The 11,289-nt window shown below is 44.1% G+C and overlaps 1 long non-coding RNA gene across 1 annotated transcript in view; it reads right to left on the reverse strand.

Annotated features, from left to right (window-relative positions):
* Nucleotides 1–9,322, reverse strand: part of LOC309632939 — a 361,309-nt gene extending 351,987 nt beyond the window's left edge. Inside the window, exon 1 of the long non-coding RNA XR_014247160.1 lies at nt 193–9,322. This is a non-coding gene — a long non-coding RNA (uncharacterized lncRNA). The remainder of the gene's footprint in view (nt 1–192) is intronic.
* Between the last annotated feature and the right edge of the window lie 1,967 nt (nt 9,323–11,289).

Below are 11,289 nucleotides of genomic sequence, written 5' to 3' on the forward strand. Positions count from 1 at the left end.
CTGAGCCTGCGCGTCTGGAGCCTGTGCTCCGCAACAAGAGAGGCCGCGATAGTGAGAGGCCCGCGCACCGCAATGAAGAGTGGCCCCCACTTGCCCCAACTAGAGAAAGCCCTCGCACAGAAACGAAGACCCAACACAGCCATAAATTAATTAATTAATTAATTTAAAAAAAATGTATGCAAAGATTTTTACAGGTAAGTTTATCACGTCATTATTTTCCGCGGCGTTCGGCCTCCGCTGGGTTCCGCCTCCGCTGGGTTTCCCCCTCCGCTGGGTTCCCCCTCCACTGGGTTCCGCCTCCGTAGGGTTCCTCCTCCGCTGGGTTTCCCCCTCCGCTGGGTTTCCCCCTCCGCTGGGTTCCCCCTCCGCTGGGTTCCGCCTCCGCTGGGTTCCCCCTCCGCTGGGTTCCGCCTCCGCTGGGTTCCCCCTCCGCTGGGTTCCGCCTCCGCTGGGTTCCCCCTCCGCTGGGTTCCGCCTCCGCTGGGTTCCAACTCCGCTGGGTTCCGCCTTCGCTGGGTTTTCCCCTTCGCTGGGTTTCCCCCTCCGCTGGGTTCGGCCTCCGTAGGGTTCCGCCTCCGCAGGGTTCCACCGCCCCGCAGGTTCTGCTCCACCCACCCACCCCCAGCGCGGGTTCCGCCTCCAAGGGTTCAACCAATCCCGGATCAAAAATTTTTTTTAAAATCCAGAAAGTTCCAAAAAACAAAACTTAATTTGCCTCATATGGAGCACTGCGCGGAAAACATGAAAGTGACGTGCTATGTAGGCACACCCCGCTGTAGCCTCCTTCCGGTTCACAGGTCGTCGTCAGTTTCTGCTGAACGGGCGTGAGCATTGAGCGCCTCACGTCTCATTCGTTGCCTATTTGTATTGTGTGCAACCTTTGTTTCTATGAAACAATGTCTCCTAAAAAGCAATTAAGTGGTCAAAGCAATCCCTCAAAGGCAAAGAGGGAGCGTGAAGCGTCATCTCTCAACGAGAAAATGGAAATCTTAGCTCTTTTGAAAAGCGGCATTTCGTCTGTGGGAGTCGGCCTTGAGGTCAGTAGGAACGAATCAAGCATTCGCACAGTAAAGCAGAAAGAAGCTGGAATTTGTGGAAGTGTTAGTGCTGCCGCTACAAGGGGAAAAATTGTCTCCCTGGTTCCTGATAAAGAGCTTGCAAAGACTGAGAAAGCGTTAAATGTGTGGCTAGAGGACAAGTCACAGAAGCATATCCCTGTTGATGGCAAAATGATGTGTGAAAAAGCACTTAGCCTCTGTGAGCCCTGCTGTGAGGGGCTGAGGAGAGCGAGCCTAAGGGGCAGAAGGCTAGTAAGGGATGGCTGGCTAGCCATGCAAAGCGCTGCAGCCTCAAGAACTTAAAGATCCCAGGAGAATCGCCATCGACTGATACCAAGGCAGCATCAGCGTTCCCAGAAGAGCTCAAGAAACTCGTAGAAGAGAAAGGCTACTTTCTGGAGCAAGTCTTCAATTGTGATGAAACAGGCTTGTTCTGGAAGTAGATGCCCAATCATACCTACATCCACAGGAAAGCCAAGCAGGCCCCGGGGTTCAAGGCCTGGAAAGATCGCCTTACTCTGGGGCTGGGTGGCAACGCAGTAGGCCACATGATCAAACCAGGGCCTCGTTTGCAGGGCACACAATCTGCAGGCCCTTAAGCACAAAAACAAAAATTGCCTGCCAGTGTTCTGGTAACACAAGAAGGCTTGGGTAACTCCATCTTGTTCTTGGAATGGTTCCACCAGTGCTTTATTTCTGACATGAAGAATTACCTCAAAAAGAAAGTGCTGCAATTCAAAGCCCTGCTCATAATTGACAATGCTCCCAGTCATCCCCAACCCCCCTGCTTCACTGATGAGAATGTGGAAGTGATGTTCCTGCCTCCTAACACTATGTCACTGCTGCAGCCTCCTCCAAAGCATCAGTGTCTGCAATAGGAAGCCAGTTTTCCGGGCATAGATGATCCTTCTGACATCCTGTAAGGAGGTGTGAGTTGGCCTGTTGTCTCACCGCTTGCCTGCAGTACCGCACATCTCATCGACTCATAGCATCAGCACTGTAGGCCCCATGCAACAGTCATCACCACTGTCCTCGTCATCATCATCACAGCAGGGTTATCAAGAGAGGAGAACCAGGGTTTCGGTGAGTGTTAACACCGTGTGTGTGTGTGTGTGTGTGTGTGTGTGTGTGTGTGTGTGTGTAAGAGAAAGAGAGAATGAATTTATATTTCTCTATTTATAATTATATTTTCTATATGTACTTGTATTTTAAATATTCTGTGTTTTATTTTATGTATTTCCCATTCAGGTCATTAAACAAAAGCAATTTATGTGTTGAAAGAAAGAAAATGTTATGTTGTTGCTGACATGTACTATGTAGTTAGGCCTACCATGGTTGCATCTGTACTGAACATGTAGACTTCTTTCCTTGACATTATTCCCGGGACAATACAGTATAACGACTACTTGCATAGCATTTACATTGTATTAGGTATTATAAGTTATCTAGAGGTGAGTGTACAACAGGAGGTGCATAGGTTATATGCAAATACTATACCATTGTACATAAGGGACTTGAGTATCCACAGATTTTGGTGTCTGTTGAGGGGTCTTGGAACTAACCTCCCGAGGATACTGAGGGATGACTGTGTGTAATATTGCTCATATAGCTTTTTTCCATGGCAGTTCCTCAAAAGTTAAAGTTTTACCACTTGACCCAGCGATTCCACTCCTAGAAGTATACCCAAAAGAATTGAAAATATATATTCACATAAAAACTAGCACATGAATGCTCATAGAAGTATCATTCATAATAGCCAAAAAGTGGAAATAACCAAACGTGTATCAACTGATGAATGGGTAAACAAAATGTAGTATATCCATACAATGGAATATTATTTAGCCATAAAAATGAGTGAAGTCCTGATACCTGCTACAACATCGATGAACCTTGAAAACATGCTAATTGAAAGAAGCCAGACACAAAAGGCCATATGTTGTGTGATCCTATTCATTTGAAATGTCGAGAATAGGCAAATCCATAGAGACAATAGATTAGTGGTGGCCAGGGGACAGAAGGAGGGCAGAATTGGAAGACACGTGTTTCTTTCGGGATTGATGAGAATATTCTGGAATTAGGTAGTGGTGATGGTTGTGCAACATTGTGAATATACTAAAAATCATTGGACTGCACACTTTAAAATGATTAAAATGGTCAATTTTATGTTATGTGAATTTTATCTCATTTTATCTCAATCAGTTTTTTTAATTATTAAAATATGTGTTTTAAAATGAAATTAAAATCATATGTTGCAGAACTATTGAAATACCTGGAGTCAGGTCTTTTATGTGACAGGATTTTGCAAAGACCTGTCTCTAGAATCTGGGTCCTAACTGACTGATCACATGACATTAGACAGGACATTTGTTGCTTTAAGCCCATTTTCTCATCTATGAAGTGGGGTGCATTCCTCCCTTATCTGCCTCTCTGGGTTGTTATATGGTTCAAGTGGTATAACCTTGACATACTTATCCCAAATGGGATAACCACAAGGCACAAGGGAGACTTACTGTTATCTCTTTTCACCCTTGTCTGGATTCCAGACTCTCTGAAGGTGAACAGAATGCCTTAAGAGAACATGTCTTCTGCCTAGGTCAGAAAAGATGATTTTTGAGCTTGTTTTAAAAGTTGAGTTTACCAGGCAGAGATGTGGGAAAAGCCTTTTTAGACAGAGAGAAATGTGTATTAGAAAAACACAAACTCAGAAAATGCTAGATGTTTCATGTAGTTGGAAATCACTGGAATACAACTTGCTGGAGAGAATGATAGAGAGGAATCTGGGACCAGGTCATGTAGGCCCTTTGTAAAAGGGGTCTGTACTTTGTCTTTGGGGCAGTGGGGAGCCAATGGACATGTTTAGGAGGTGGATGTCAAGATCAACAGGTAGGTCTGATAAGAGGTGGTGGAAACATTGCAGGTGAGAGGTGTCAAGGATCTAATCTGAGGCAGGATAAAAGTAAGGATAAAAAGGAATGTCTGAAGGGAAGGATATTTTGAGGTAGAATCCAAAATATTTGACTAGGGACTGGATATGTAGTGAAGCAGAGGAAGAATGAATGGCAACTATAAGGTTTTTGCTTTTGAAAACTGGGTGTGCCACTCACCATACTCACTGACCAAGATTGGGTTTGGGGAGAAGGAGCTGGCGTAGTGAGGAAGACAAGTTTGATTTGAGATATATTAAGAATTAACTTATATACTAATCATGGATCTTTGGATTGCAAGAAACAAGCCCACTCAAACATGTGCAAGTAAAAAGGAGTTTACTGTGAGAAGGCATTCAAATATAAGATTTGTGAGGTCAGAGATCATATTTTTCTTATTCAACAAAGTATCTCTTGTACCTAGCAAAGTTCCTGACATAAAGTAGCTTGTCAAATGATATTTGAAAAGTGAATGATTGAATTTCATGAATTACAATGAGGGCAGTAGAGCAGAGTCTCATTAGCCCTGGAAGATCCTCAGGCAACCACCCACTCCATCTCTCTCTGAAATCATATTGTACCTTGCTTTGCTTCTCTATCCCTGCCTGCCCCAGATTCTCTCTGTACTGGCTTACTCTGCTCATTTATCTTCAGGACAAGGTCCCAAGCCCTATATCACCTTACTGTTGCAGGGCCCACTGGCAGAGGATTCCCAGGTAAGGGAATCTGATTGGACTGGCTTGCATCAGTTAGCCAGTCTGATCAAATCAGCTGTGGCCTGAGAGATGAGGCCAGATAATGATTTACATGACTACTCTTTATGGACTGTGGGAAGACACATTCTCTAAGAAAGGAGTGTTGGCGGACAAAAAGTGACTGCATTTCTGATATAAGGCTGCACCCAAACATCTACGTGTAGCTGGGACTATGGGACCTATGTTTGGACAGGATAGCTGTAGATCTTGGAGTCATCAGTTTAGAGGAGACAGCTTGAAGAGAATATGTAGAATGATGTATGCAGAAGTGATGGAAACAGAGGGAAAGAGCCAGTGAATGAGAGAAGTAATTGTCAGAGAGACATGAAGAAAACCAGGAGAGAATATTAAGAAACAGAAAAGTTTCATCTTAATTTTTTAAGGATCTGTTGATTGTTTCACAAGGCTGTGAGTTGAGGGGAAAATTAGACACAGTGTTTTGAGTGTCAGCCAGGCATTTGACATCTTTAATGACATGATTTGGGGACAAGGTAGAGAAATATAAACTGGATGAAGTTCAGGTGGGAGGATGATCAATCAGGCAAATGAAGAATCCCAAAGGGATGTGGGTTAGGGGATGATGTCCACATATGAAACTCTAATATGAGCTAAAAGGCCCTGGCATAGTCTCGTCTTTGTGAACACTTTATAAACCGTGTGGATGTAAACAAGGATGGTTTACTTATCCAATTTGTGAATAGCATGAAGCTGAAAGCAATAGCAAGAAATTTGTATGACAGAGTGAGGGTCCCACGTGAATTCAGTGAAAAAGAGGGGGGGATTATATTTCATTAGATAAATGGAGTGAGGCCATATGTTGTAGTGTAGAGAGCAGAGAACTGATACTTTAATCCTGACTGTGACAGGATAACTTGGCAACTCACCGAAACCAATAATTTCCAACCCACACCTGAGTCAAATCCCTGCTGGTGGGATGGGAACAGGGAATTCACATTTGTAACCTTTTTTTCCAGGACAATTAAATGCATGCCAGCACTGTCCATAGGTAACATCTGAGAACACAAACTTAAGCCTTTAATAGGCTCAGTTTCTGGATCTATAAAATGAAAGTTCACCAACATGATCCCTAAGGTCCTTTCCGGCGCTAGCATTTGTATGTGTGTGTATGTAAGGGGAATGTGTGTCTCCACAGAGGGTTTACCTGTCATCTAACTGCTGGTCTCAGTCCTCACACTGGGGGCTTGAATACCTTCATGACACGCCATAGTCAAGAATCCTCATTCTGTGATCATAGTGAAGCTACAGTGACTTTAAAAGAATGCTTAACATGTAAATACACATTTATACACATTGGGTGATGAACAAAACCTTAGGTCTCAGACACCGAAAGCCTCAATGACATGTTACACAGTTTCTTTCTCAAGTTTATCAGTATCTGTTTGCTCAGCCCCCAAGTTCACCCTTAAACATCTGATTTTCTTCTCCATAAAAAGAGAAGCCAATGTGCAGGGATAAGAGCTAGGCAGGAATTAAAAACAAGTGATCATGACTGTGCATCATGGGTGTTTCCACAGATCAAGGTGATTTCCTGCCACAGAAAAGGCTTAATGGAGCAGTAGTGAAAGGCTAAGGTAGAGCCATTGGCATCTCATCTCTCGGAGGAGATGCTGGCTTTCCAATGACACTGCAGAATCAAACCACCATTAGAACTGGGTTCCATGTCTGTAGTCCTGGGAATCTCATCCAGTCATGGAAAAGCCCAAATCAAGGTCTATTTGGGCCTCATTCCACAAATAGTTATTGACTGCCTACCAAGCATCAAACACGTTTCTAAAGGAGCTCACAGCTTGGTGAGGAAGACAGAATGGAGAGTTAGAATATAAGAGCATAGTGATGGGTAGACACACACAGCCACTGTGGAAGCCAGAGGAAGGACACCCATCCTTCCCTCCAGGAAGGGGGACTATCTGGTAAGGCTTCTTAGAGAAGGTAATAAAAAGCTGAGGCTTGAAGAATAAAGCTAGGAAAGTCTGCAGGTAAATGTAGCTAAGTGTCACTGTGCAAGAAGAGCCCAGGAAAGAGTGTTCCCAGTTGTTGTGAGCTTAAGCATATACACCTACCGAGCATGCCATATGTGGAGACTTACAAGGACAGAGTGCAAGTCAGGGAGTTATGAGAGGTAAGGTCAGAGATGAAGGCTGTGACAAAAATCTGAGGCCCCACTGAGGAACTCAGATTTTATCCTGTAGGAAATGGAGAGTCATTGAGGGGTTAAAAGCATTAGAGTGACCTCTATAGCTCCCATCTGGAGGACAGATTTAATGGAACTGAAACTAGAGGCAGGGAGACGCATCATAATGACCACGGATGAGCAAGGGATGATCAAGGCCAGTCTAGAAACGTGGTGGTCGGAATGGAGAGGAGGGGAATCATCTTTTGAATATTTAGGTAACGTCACCTGGACTTAGTGATGTGTGGGGTGAGGAGCAGGAGGAAACTGAAATAAGTTCATAGGTTTCTGGTTTGGGTGATAGATAGCTTGGCACCAATTTAAGGAGAGATTATACAAGAAAGTTCAGGCAGAGTAGAGTACTCTGAGATCTGGATGAGAAGGAAATGAGATTGGATAGTAATTAGAGGAGGTAGAGACAAAAGACTATACATTTCAGGAGGATAGGGCCTATGTCTGCATTATTCACCCACAGTATCCTCAGCACCTAGGTCAATGCTTACTCTTGGTAAGTCCTCAACAAATATCATTCTGAATGAATGTGGAAAGGCCAGTGGAAGGATCACTAAGATGAGAAGGATTTGAGCATGTTTGCAAGAAGAGAGGAAGAAGCAACTAGGGACAGAAATGAAGCTCTAACAGAGGGAGGGTATGCTTGATATAATGGGGGGATCAGAATATGCCACCCCAAAGTATGCCACCGTGGATTATTTTGAGCTGAAGGCAACTGAGAATCAACAGATGCAGGAAAAGTTCTCTGCCCTCCTCTCATCTGCCTAGTAGGGCATAAATTTCCCTTTGTGAAGGTACCCCCACCACCACCTGGAAGAGCAATTCTTATCACCAGAGATAGAGTCAACATCAAGACGAGTCTGAATAAACAGACATTACTAAAATAACCCTTATCTTCCCATATGTTTCCTAGTTGCTTCATGTTTTATCATCCCTTAAAGCACAAACACTCTTTCCTTCATTAAAATGGTATGTAAGCCCCCAAGTCTAATAGCTTCCTTTAGTTTTACTTCTTTTCTGTCAACTTTTGTACATGTAAATTTTTTTTTTAATAATTTCCAGCTTTTTTAAAAAAAATTAATTAATTTATTTATTTTTGGCTGTGTTGGGCCTTCGTTTCTGTGCGAGGGCTTTCTCTAGTTGCGGCGAGCAGGGGCCACTCTTCATCGCGGTGCACGGGCCTCTCACCGTCGCGGCCTCTGTGGTTGTGGAGCACAGGCTCCAGACGCGCAGGCTCAGTAGTTGTGGCTCACGGGCCCAGTTGCTCTGCGGCATGTGGGATCTTCCCAGACCAGGGCTCGAACCCGTGTCCCCTGCATTGGCAGGCAGATTCTCAACCACTGCGCCACCAGGGAAGCCCCCTGTACATGTAAATATTAATAAAAATTTTGTGGGACTTCCCTGGTGGTCCAGTGGTAAAGAATCCACCTTCCAATGCAGGGGACGCGGGTTCGATCCCTGATCAGGGAACTAAGATCCCACATGCTGCAGGGCAGCTAAGCCCGTGCACGCCACAACTACTGAGCTTGCGCACCTCAACTAGAGAGCCTGCATGCCGCAAACTACAGAGCCCATGCACTCTGGAGCCCACATGCCACAACTACAGAGCCCACATGCCCTGGAGCCCACACGCCACACTAGAGAGAGAAAACCTGCAGGCCTCAACTAGAGAGAAGCCCGTGCACCACCACGAAAGATCCCACATGTCTCAACAAAGATCCCGTGTGCCGCAACTAAGACCCAACGCAGCCAAAAATAAAAAATAAATATTTTTTTAAAGTGCTAAAAAAAAGAGGTAATGACAAAATAATTTTTTAAAATTTTGTGCTTTTTCTCCTATTAATCTGTCTTTGTTCATTTATTTTGCAAGCCCCCGGACACTGAACCTGAGAGGGTAGAAGCAAGTTTTTCTCCTGGACAATAGTGAGGTCCCAAAAGAAGTGGAAGGGGATTGGGCACAGGTATTTTGCAAAAAGTGTAACATCACATCCTCTGAGACAACAGTTGTTGAGGATGAATATAAATATGGGTGCTTATAGGGAAAATACTGGGGAGTTGAAGGACCTTATGCCTGATGTCCTCTCATTTCCTTAATGAAGTAAGAGACAGTCTGAATGAAACACCTCCCCTCTGACCCTGCGTTACTGTCCTTGAACCAACTGGACCAGAAGGGCTGGGCTTTTCATTGCCTCTCTGTCACATCCTGAGTTATGCCTCCTTAAGCATAATCAGGTCCCACAAGGCCTGGCACTTTATCTGTTGAATGGGAGTTAAAGATGTTTAGAAACTTTTACCAAAAAAAGCCTAATTTAAGATTTGCTGTATATTTTGAGACTCAACAATCATTTTTCCTTTATTTCTACTCTTTTCCCTCAAGATGGATTCTTTATCATCACGATCTTTAGTCCCACAAGTAGATAGCCCTGCCAGGCTTCCTTACCAGCTGTGCAGACATGTCCAGACTTAACTAAATCCTAGGACAAAAAACAAATCTGGCTTTAAGCTGTATTCCCTGCTATGCAAATTTATAAAAATATTTCATGTCATAGGCCCATGGATTCACTCATTAAAAGGTGAGTCCAACAAGTTAAATATACAAAAGACTCTAAAAAGAGGTGAGTTAATAAGAAACAGTAAATGAGAAACCACGCAATTCAGTATTCATCTTGTCTGAGTGAGAATCCTGACTAATAAAAAACAAACATGGAGATAGTCTTTATTCACTCTGCCACTCAGATACATTGATAATATTATGGCAGTCCTTATAATTTAACCCTGCTACTTTCAAATGCGCAAAGAAAATGTAGTTTCATCATTTTCCACCACTGATTTAATCTTGGTGGGGGGGGCCAGTTTGGGTCCAACCCAGTAAACTTGGTCCAAATCAAAAATTCAGACAGTCTCTGTAGATAACGGAGTCTCTTTTGGGTAATGCTCAGTCTTTCACAATTTCTCCCCATCCTTTTACTTCTCTCTAAAAGAGCACATGGCTATAGAGGGTGATTGTGGCATGCAACTCATGGTGGGCTATAGGGGAGAGGCAGAGACTTTGACCCACCCAATATCTTCTGGATCAGGGCTTCTGAAACTTAAATGTGACACCAATTATCTGTGTATCTTGTTAGAGTACAGACTCTGGTTCAGCAGGTCTGGGATGATAACCCAAGATTCTGCATATCTAAGAAGAGCCCAGGTGATACTGATGCAGCTGGTGTTAGGATACACCTTAAGTAGTGAGGCTCTTGACCTTTGCAGGTCTCTGCTGCAACATGTCTGGTCTGCTCAGCTGCTAGGCGGGTGACCACTGAGGTAAGACTTGTCCCATTAGACCTTTGGCGGTGACACACTGGCTCTCACTACTGACATCCATGGTCTCAGCCACCTTCCTTCAGTTACAGTCTATGCACATAGGGGCTTCTTTGACTCTACACAGCTCTGGCCCCCTCTCTGAGCATGTGTACCTACTTACCAGGACACAGGGTAACATCTGGGTCCCCTGAACGCCATACAAGGCATGGAAACAGAGTGCATCCTCACACTCACCTCTCAAGCTCGCTTCCACCACTTTTGTGCTGTCTCCTGTGCCGTGTTGGAAGAGGTGCCATATGTGAGACTTCCTGAGGCTCATAGTTCTCCTCTAGCTCCATGCAGGAGCTACTGTAGGGGAGGAAAAATTCCTTTTCCTACTACCCTCCTGGGTTCCCCAGTTGGTGCCTTATAAATTGGACTGTCAAAAGACAGAATAACAAAAGAAAAGCATACACATTTATTTAATGTAAGTTTTACATGACAATGGAGCCCTCATAAGGAAATGAAGACCTGAAGAAATGGTTAAACCTGAGCTTTTTTTTAATACTAGGTTTGATGAAGAGTGGGAAGTCCTGGTAAAACATGAAAGGACCAAAGGGAATGAGCTAAACGTAGTAAACACGGGGAAACTTAGCAAGGCCTGTTCATTCAGTTTCCTCTTGCCCTCCCTTCAGCAATAAGGTTGCTCCTTTCCTCCTGGTATAGGGAGGGCACCTCTCACATGAGGGTCTTGTGACCTACTTCAGCAGAGAAGGTGGAGGTCCTAGAGTCCTTCCTGCTCCTCTGTTTCTCAAATTCCTTCAGCTTAAAATATTCACTATGCCACGGCATCATATTTTGCAGTAGTGTGTTCTAAATCCTGTCTCCCATAATTTTCTCATATCTAGCTGGATATTTCTGAAGTCTCATATCAGAGTGCAGCTTCAGGAAGGGGAAAACAGAATCATAAAATGCCTCCCCCTGGCTCTATCTTTCTTTTCTTGCTGCAACCCACCTGAATGAGAAAAGCTGGATATTTCATTTCCTTTCTGTCATATCCT

This window comes from Balaenoptera borealis (assembly GCF_965194805.1).
Source record: "Balaenoptera borealis genome assembly, chromosome: 8".
In the NCBI taxonomy this organism is placed as follows: domain Eukaryota; kingdom Metazoa; phylum Chordata; class Mammalia; order Artiodactyla; family Balaenopteridae; genus Balaenoptera; species Balaenoptera borealis.